Source organism: Arachis duranensis, chromosome 10 (genome assembly GCF_000817695.3).
Source record: "Arachis duranensis cultivar V14167 chromosome 10, aradu.V14167.gnm2.J7QH, whole genome shotgun sequence".
NCBI lineage: Eukaryota > Viridiplantae > Streptophyta > Magnoliopsida > Fabales > Fabaceae > Arachis > Arachis duranensis.
In genome coordinates this window covers 73,747,761-73,757,498 of record NC_029781.3, presented here as the reverse complement: position 1 = coordinate 73,757,498, position 9,738 = coordinate 73,747,761, and positions in this window count along the sequence as shown.

Here is a 9,738-nt window from a genome sequence, read left to right as displayed (position 1 = left end):
TTTCTTGGAGTTGAACTCCAAGTTATAACGTGTTTTGGGCGTTCAACTCCGGATCATGACGTGTTTCTGGCGTTTAACTCCAGACAGCAGCATGTACTTGGCGTTCAACGCCAAGTTACGTCGTCTTTATTCGCGCAAAGTATGGACTATTATATATTTCTGGAAAGCCCTGGATGTCTACTTTCCAACGCCATTGAGAGCGCGCCAATTGGACTCGTGTAGCTCCAGAAAATCCATTTCGAGTGCAGGGAGGTCAGGATCCAACAGCATCAGCAGTCCTTTTTCAGCCTAACTCAGATTTTTGCTCAGCTCCCTCAATTTCAGCCAGAAAATACCTGAAATCATAGAAAAACACACAAACTCATAGTAAAGTCCAGAAATATGATTTTGCCTAAAAACTAATATTATTCTACTAAAAACCAATTAAAACATGCTAAAATCTACATGAAATTACCCCCAAAAAGCGTATAAAATATCCGCTCATCAGGGATGCCTTAACACCTAGCACCTTAAACCAACTGGTTCGGGAGATTTGGCTGAAAGCTTATCTTAAAGAGTCGCCCTCTTATAGAGCACTTAGCCTAAATGGAAGTGCAAAAAATCCTGGAAGGGAAAGGATGATCAATAATTAGGAAATCTTAAAGGATGCAATCAAACAAGTGTTCAAGGGCATGATAAAGACCTAAAACCTAGTAAAGGAATGAACCTAAGTTGCTATGCATGAAACCCCATAAACCAGGAATTTTACTTTTATTTTGTTCATCTTGTCTCTTTCATTCATTCTTCTTATGTTTTAGTATTTGCTTAGGGACAAGCAAGCTTTAAGTTTGGTGTTGTGATGCCAGGGCATCTAGGCCAGTTTCACTGACCTTTTCTTTACTGTTTTAGGGTAGTTTCATGCATTTTCTAAGTGAATAAGGCAAGTTTTGGATGAAAATACACTTACACCTTGATTCAAGCAACTATTGTGAATTTTACATGATTTCATGAGAATTTTGCAAGGACTGAATGACAAATTGATGATGCATAATCTCATGACTTGGGCTAGAGCTTTGATGCACTTTATTTGCTTGATTTCAGGACAAAGGAAGCAAGGAAGAACCACGTTAGTAGCCACGTTAATCTAATTAACGTGTCCATTAACGTGGAATGGGAATGAGCTTGCAACATTAATGAGAAAGATGATCGATAATAACGCCTGCGAAGCCATCATAAACCCACGTTAATTGCCACATTAATTACATTAACGTGGTGGTTAACGTGGAGATAAAGGGAGCTCCAACGTTAGAGGTAAACGTGAACACCACTAACGCTACAAAGTGGCAATTGGCCACGTTAAGAGTAACGTTAACTTAGTTAACGTGAACTCTAACGTGGAAGGGAAGACAATGCCAACGTTAGTGACACTCACCTTTGTCACTAACATTGGATCAAGCTAGCATTTCCCACGTTACTGGTCACGTTATGACCACTAACGTGAAAGTTAACGTGGAGCTGAGATTGATGAGTCAACGTTAGTGACACTCACCTTTGTCACTAACGTTGGAGATGGCATTCACTACCACGTTAGTAGCCACATTAACCTAGTTAATGTGAACTCTAACATGGGGAGGAGGGGTATTTAGAGCGTTAGTGACAAAGGTAAGTGTCACTAACGCTCTCGAAGATAGGCATGCCCACGTTAAGAGTCACGTTAGTTATACTAACATGAACTCTAACGTAGGGTAAGAGGGGCACAAGGCAACGTTATTGGAAAAGGTGATTCCCAATAACGCTTGCGAGGGATCATAAGGCAACGTTAGTGGTCACGTTAGTGCCACTAACGTTGAAGTTAACGTGGACTATATGAGGTTGGAACGTTAGTGAAAAAGGTGATTGCCACGAACGTTCTCGAACCCACATTCTCACTTAACGTTAACATCATTAACGCCCAAGCCTAGCTCACACTTTTCTACAAGCTGAGCCCACTAAAGATTATAACTGCTTCAACTCAAGATCTAAGGCCCACATCCAAGACTCGAAGAACTCACTAGAAGATCAAGAAGAGTAGTATATATAGGAGTAGTTTTGAACTATAGAGAAGCTTGGCACTTTGGAAGAACTACCCTCTGTATATTTACTTTTCTGCATTTTCTAGCTAAGCATGTATTCTTTTCTACCATTTTTCATTTCCAGAGCTATGAATAACTAAACCCCTTTCATTGGGTTAGGGAGCTCTGTTGTAATTTGATGGATCAATTATAGTTTTCATTCTTCTTCTTCTTTCTTCTCTTTTGATTTACTAGAAAGCTTTCTATCTTAATTCAATTGGTTAGTTGTCCTGGAAAAGAAACTCTCCATAATTGGATCTCCTTTGAGCCTTGGAAAAGGGATGAGGAGATCATGCTAGAAATGCTTTCTCATGTTGGACCAAATTGGGGTCTGGGCGGATTTAGTGACATGTAATCCTCCCAACACTTTGATTTGGAAATACATGTGGTATAATAAGTGACCACACTTCATCTCTTCCCATGAGCAATTAAATCAAGGAATTGTGCAATTGTTCAAGCTTAGAGAGATTGGGTTGCCAAGGAATTAGAATCCAATCACTTAAGATTGCCAAGGAGATCAATAGATGCTTTGATTGAGGAAGAGATGAAAATGAATTTGATCCGGAGAATACAACATCTCCTAAGCCCAATGAATTCCCCATCTCTGATCTTACCCATTCTCTTTACTTTCTACCATTTATTTCCATGTTCATCTCCCCAATTCCCGATTTAAGATTCTGCACTTTATTTCCTGCAATTTACTTTCCCGCAATTTAATTTCCTACAACATCAACTACACTCTGTTTAGCTCAACTAGCATATTCTTCCAACTAAAGTTGCTTGACCAATCAATCCCTGTGGGATTCGACCTCACTCTATTGTGAGTTTTTACTTGACGACAATTCGATATACTTGCCAAAGGGAAATTTTTTGAGAGACAAGTTTTCGTGCATCAAACGGCGCCAAAAACATGGTGCAGAGATTTAATAACCCACAAACTAATCAGCAAGTGCACCGAGTCGTACCAAGTAATACCTCAGGTGAGTGAAGGTCGATCCCACGAGGATTGATGGACTAAGCAACAATGTTTAAATGATTTACTTAGTTAGGCAAGCAGAAAAGGGTTTTGAGATGTTCAAAAGGTTTAAATTGAAAATATCAGAAGGCAGGCACGCAAGTAAATAAGTTGAAGATAAAATATTGGAGAAACAATTAAGGCTTCAGAGTTATCTATTTTCCTGATTGACTTTTCTTATTAACTATTTAAATCATGCAAGGTTTAATTCATGGCAAACTATTTATGACTAGACCCTAATTCCTTAGACCTTCCTAGTCTCCTCTAAAATTCATCAACTGCCAATTCCTTGGTCAATTAATTCCAATTAGAGGGTGATGATCAAATTCCAGTTTATATGCCACAAGAATCCTAATTATCCAAAAATAAGGGGATTATATGTCACGTATCCTGTTAAATACAGACAATTAGAAATTCAGGATAATATATTTTCAAGCTGTTGTTCAAGTAAAGAGCTTTTCCAAGTTATACAAGAACTCAATTAGAACATGGGTCATACTTCCGTTCCACCCAAATTCATAAAATAAAGAACGAAAACAATTATTGAAATATAAATCAAAACATGAATTAAAATAGAGAAAGAATAGTATCAATCCATACAATAGACAAAGCTCCTAACCTTAACAATGGAGGTTTAGTTTCCCATGGTTCAGAGAGAAAATAAGAATTCTGGTAAGATGTACAGAGTTCCAATCTGATGGCCTCTTTATTCCCTAAAGAAGAAAAGTTTCTCCTTTTTATAACTAATCCTCATTAATTTAAAAATCTAATATCTAAAATTAAGATAATATCTTTTCCTATTTTCAAATTCAAATTTGAATTTAAATCAGAATTAATTATAGCAATCAGCAAGTCTTCAATTGATGGATGGGGACCACTTGATTCCTTTCTGCAGCTTCTAATATGTGTTTTCTGGGCTAAAAACTGGGTCAAAACAGCCCAGAATTCACCTCCAGCGTTTTTTTGCGTTTTCTGCATGTCGCGCATGTTACGCGTACACGTCGATGGTCTTTTTCGCAAGTCACACAGACGCATCGGTCACGCGCACGCGTCATTGTGAAATTCTTCAAATCACGCGTACGCGTCAGTCATGCGCCACGTCGCCATGGAAAGCTCCAAATCACGCACACGCGTCATTCACGCGTACGCGTCGCTCCTCGCTGCCATTTATTTTGATTCTTGTGCTGCAAAAACTCCACCAAATCCAGCCGAATGTTACCTAAAATAAACAAAATTGCAAAAGACTCAAAGTAGCATCCATATTGGCTAAAAGATAATTAATTCTTGATTTAAACTTAACAAATTAGATGTAAATTCACTAGAAAAAGATAGGAAAGATGCTCACACATCAGTGGCTTATGCTTCCACTCATCCTTGAGTCGCCACCCATGTTGGCTCTTTAAAATTCCTCCGAAATCCCAAATTTTAGTTTTCTGGTCATCCTCTTGTTGATTCTTGCTCTTGCTCTTGGATGAATAACCTCCCAATTTTCCTTTGAAGCACCCAAATGAATGTTGGACTCCTCCTAATTCAACCTTGCACCACTTATGTCTTGAATTCCTTTGGCAACCAACATCCAATCCTTCACCATTTAACACTCCAAGAAACACCTTAAGTTGGTGATCCGTCTCCAAGATAGAAAATTAATGTGGGTCTATGAAGATCATTGAGGATATTGTTACCCACTCAATTTGTCCTTGGGTTGGAGTCATCTTATTAAACTCTTGCATGAAAGCTTCCACTTCTTGGATGACCACCTCTTCCTCACAACCTTTTTCTAACCCTTCCTCACCAACCTCCTTCAACTTTTCCTTACAATCATTCAATCCATACTTAGGAGGTTATGTGAGGTCTACTTCCATATCTTTCTCAAACTCCAAGGAAAAATATTCCTCAAGATCATTGAGGGGATTGACCAAAGTGGACAAAAAATCACTGATGATGGAGTCCACTTCATGATCAAACTCCCTCAATTCTCCATTTACCTCCTTTGGTACACTTCTCTCACTTTCTTCCTCTTGTGACTCAATCCTTAGCTCCACTTCTTCTATTTTAAACTCCATGTTCTCCTCCTCACTACACTTCTTACTTAATCCTCCACTTTCTTCAAGGGGAATATCTTGATTGCTTGAGTGTACTAAGGCTAAGCGGTTCACTGTTTCGGCTATGGTAGCCATGAACTCTCCTTGCTTCCTTCAAAACCCTTCTTTCTCTTGAAAGAATGCTTGAAGGTCTTATTGTTCTCAGGGCAAGCGTTGGAAAACATCACATTTTGGTAGAAACAAAGGTTCAATAGATGGGAAAAAAGTTGTATAGTTGGAAGGTGTATCATGTGGGTGAGGGTATTGAGGTGATGTGTAAAGAGGTGTGTAGGGGGTACCGTTCATACCTTTGGGTTTGGTATGCACATAGGGAAGAGTTTGGCTCGTTGTAGCATGGGAGAGGTGGTTGCCATGAGTGTTGCTCATACACAATTGGTTCCTCCATTAATTGATTCTCCCACTCCATGATGCAATCCATATTTGAAGTCATCATACCCTACAATACAATCACAACCAAGCTTTAAGCAACAAGAATGATAACTCATAAAGAAAGTAGAAAATAAAAGTAAAAGACATCAACAAATAAGAAAAACACGCACCTAAATATTAACAAAAACAACCAAATAACCAAAAAGTAAGTTATTTGCACTATTGACATATTCACAACAACCAAAAACATGACACCAATTGCATTCCACGGCAACAGTGCCAAAAACTTGATGAGGAGGATTATGCCAATTTGGAATTTAGATAAACCAATTCCTTCGTTGATAGCATAGTCTGAGCCGACAATGAATCCTTCCAATCAAAGTTTAAATTTCCAAATACAAATAACCGAGAGTAGTTAAACCTCGGATCGTTCTTCCTGGGAATGCAATTAAGATGTCACACTTTTGGTTGGGAGGAAAAGGGATATTGAAATCAAAGAATGAAAGATTAAAGGAATTAAGATATAAAAGAACTAAGAAATGATCAAAATTGAAATCAATGCAAGTCAAAAAAGAGATAAGATAAAAACTTAGTGAAAATCCTATAAATGCATAAAAGAGCCTTGACTTGGGAATGAGAATTAAGGAATCCTATTATCGTCATAACCACAACTATGGCAACTATGATGAGTCAATCTCGCTTCGTCAACCCCTAACATCGAGGAGTAAGTCAAGCAAGCATGATTGACCTTAATCCATAAGTCCTAGCTAACTTACTAATTACTTAGTAAAAAGCTAGTCAATAGAAACAAGAGCCAACTAACTACCCAAGAATTACCATTAAATGTCGAACATTATGACTCTAGTATCCTAGTAACTCATATCCCAAGCCAAGGTGTGAAAATCTACTCAAAATTACCAAGTGTCATTTTCACAAACACTTGGTGGGCAAAAAAGCAAAACATGAAAAATTGCAAAGGAAAATAAAAACTATCACCAAACTATTCACAATATCAACAATAAACATTCAAACAAGCAAATAGAAATCATAAAACATTAAATTCATCAACCAAAATCGCAAGAAACCAAAATTGAAAATATTAACAAGGTAACTTGAACAAGAAAATAAAGTAACAAGAGTAGTGAAATTAAAGAGAAAATTAAAGGGTACATACAATGAGATAAGCAAAATCCAAAGCCAAAATTAAAACTATAAAATGCTACAATGAAGTTTGAGTAAAACCCTAAGAGAGAAATTTCATAAGACTACACTACTCCTACTCCTAAAGCATTTTCTATCCTAAAAGTGAGCTCCCCCTTTGACATGTAATGTTGTCCCCTTCATATAAGCTTCAAATCAGCTTTAGCATACTCAAAATTGGGCCAAAAAGCCCCAAAAATCCCGAACCACGTGTTTCATTAATGAAGTCATGTGCAGGGTCCTGTGCATACGCACAGCACAGATGTGTGCGTACGCACACTTGCTGATTTTTTTTTTTTGTGTACGCACATAAGTTGTGCATAAGCACACTTGCTGATTTTTATCCTATGCGTGGGCACACTCTGAAATACTTTTCTCCTTTGTTTTCTTTATGTGTTCTCCCTTTTTGCATGCTTTTTTCCACTTCTACCAAACCATTCTTGCCTCTAAGACCTGAAATCACTCAACAAACATATCACGGCATCGAATGGAATAATAGTGAAATTAAATTGCTTAATTTAAGAACAAAAACGCATGTTTTCACATGTAGGTTCAATTTAGGGATGAAACACAACATATCACGGCATCGAATGGAATAAAAGTGAAATTAAATTGCTCAATTTAAGAACAAAAACGCATGTTTTCACATGTAAGTTCAATTTGGGGATGAAACACAAAAGTATGCTATTTTGGTGACTAAGTGTGAGTTTATGTAATGAATTTCATCCAATTTAAGCCAAAATTTATCGTCAAATATGAACTCATCACCGATTTAAGATTCTCACTATGAAAAGCTAACAAAAAGAGTTATGTGGACCTAAGGAGAAAATTTCTCAATTTTGAAGAAAGGAGATACGCATTGGTGAAGATTACTTCAACAAACTAGCATTTTCAAACATATTCGATGTACTCCACATTTCGTAACTTCTGAAGCACACTTCTGAAACAAACTCATGTCTTACAACCTAAATTAGTTTAATTGAAGGGAGATTAACATTTCGAGTATGAGGTCAGCTTCAAGAAACTATAAGTAAGAGAAGTCTCATTAGTAAGGGTTGTTTGGAATTGAACCAGAGACAAGGATGCACCCAGGAACTTGAATTAGAAATGGGGACAGACTACCCTCACCTATTTTCAGGTAATTGAATCTAAATTTTTGGGACAAAATTCTTATTTAGGTGGGTAGAATGTAAAACCCGGTTATTTAATAAATAATTAACTCATAAATTAAGATTTATTCTAGAAAATAAGAAATGTGATTTTTTTATGATTCAATATGATAGAGAAAATTAAAACGAGAATCTTGACACTAATTTTAAAGAATTTGGCCCAAGATTGGGTCGAACGAGCCAAACCGGTCAAACCCAGGCCCATGGGCACCACCCACTCACCTAATTAAATGAGCTCAGCTCATTTCTCTCTCCATTTGCATGCTAAACACGCTGCTAGTGCAGCAAGCAGGAAGAGCAACTTCCAAAAATTCCCAAACCCTCACTCAATCTTCAAACCCTTGTAACTTTTGATACGGAGCTCCGATCGCCACACTGTTTGCGGTCATGCGACCGCAACGTCGAGCTCTACAAAGCCCAGTATATCACAAGGTATGGAAACTATTACTGTATTTCAGTTTCTTTCTCCCTAAAATTTGAATTATATGAGCAATTATGTTGAAAATTGCTTGATTTCGGTATTTAGGTTCGAATTAGCTTGCGAGTTTTGTTGGATGTGGCTTAGTTGAGCTATGAGCAAGGTGAGAACCCTAACCCTCTTGTGAAATTATTGATATTTTGAGTTTAGAGATTAATTGTAGTGATATGTGTGGTTTAGATTGCATGTTGTTAGTAAGAAAACCAATTGGAGGTCAAAACTTGTGATGTTGGAGCTTAATTGAGTTGTTGGAAAGCTTGGAGTGGGTTTTGGTGCTGAAAATCCTGTTGGTGAGGTTTTGAGCCTTGAAAGCTTGAGGAAAAGTTAAATTGGAGGTGTTCCGGGTTGAGCGGAGAATCGGCCAAGATATGGTTTTAATTTCTCGTATCTAAAATATAATGTAATATAAAAACTTAGGCTAGAGACCCTAAGATAGGAATTAAATTGTTGATGTGGTTGATTGGTTGGCATGGATTGTATTATTATGTATGTGGTTAGTGATGTTGGAAGTTGTAGCTTGATTATGTGATGTGATTAACTAGATATCATGTTGGGGGCTAAGTGGATGTGGTAATTGATATGAGTAATTGATAGTGCTTGTTGTGTATTATTGAACTTGGAAAGATTGGATATTATTTGGATTGAATTGTTGAAATGAGATTCATAAAAGTGGTGGATTGAATGAGGAAGCTTAGGATACGAGTTGACATACGGTTGATGCTGAGTTAGTGAGGTTCTGGTTGGTTTTGAAGAGGTTTAGAACTTGTATGTTTTGAAATTTAGAGGTTTGTTCAATTTTGTGAAAAATAATTATTTTAACCTAACGTTGGCAGAGCATAACTTGATCTCCAGAACCCTAATCTGTATCAAACTTGTTTAGAAATAAAATTGGATCTGAGATGTTTATGCTGTTTGAAGAGTAGAGAAAAAATATTCTAAAACGAGAAAGTTATGCGCGATCAAAGTTTGGTGTCAAAAATTGAAAATCAGGACTTAGCAGCTTTTTGAGCCAGAATGCACACCCACACGTACGCGTGGCCCGGGGTTTTTTCATACACAAACTCCCTCATATGCGGCAGTCATTTCGGCCTAGTGCGTATGCGTGCGCGAAAGGACAATGCGTACGCATCTTGGTCTAAACGCGCACTGATGAGTGGATAATTTATACGCTTTTTGGCATTATTTTTAGGTAGTTTTTAGTAGGATCTAGCTACTTTTAGGGCTGTTTTCATTAGTTTTTATGCAAAATTTACATTTTTGGACTTTACTATGAGTTTGTATGTTTTTCTGTGATTTCAGGTATTTTCTGGCTGAA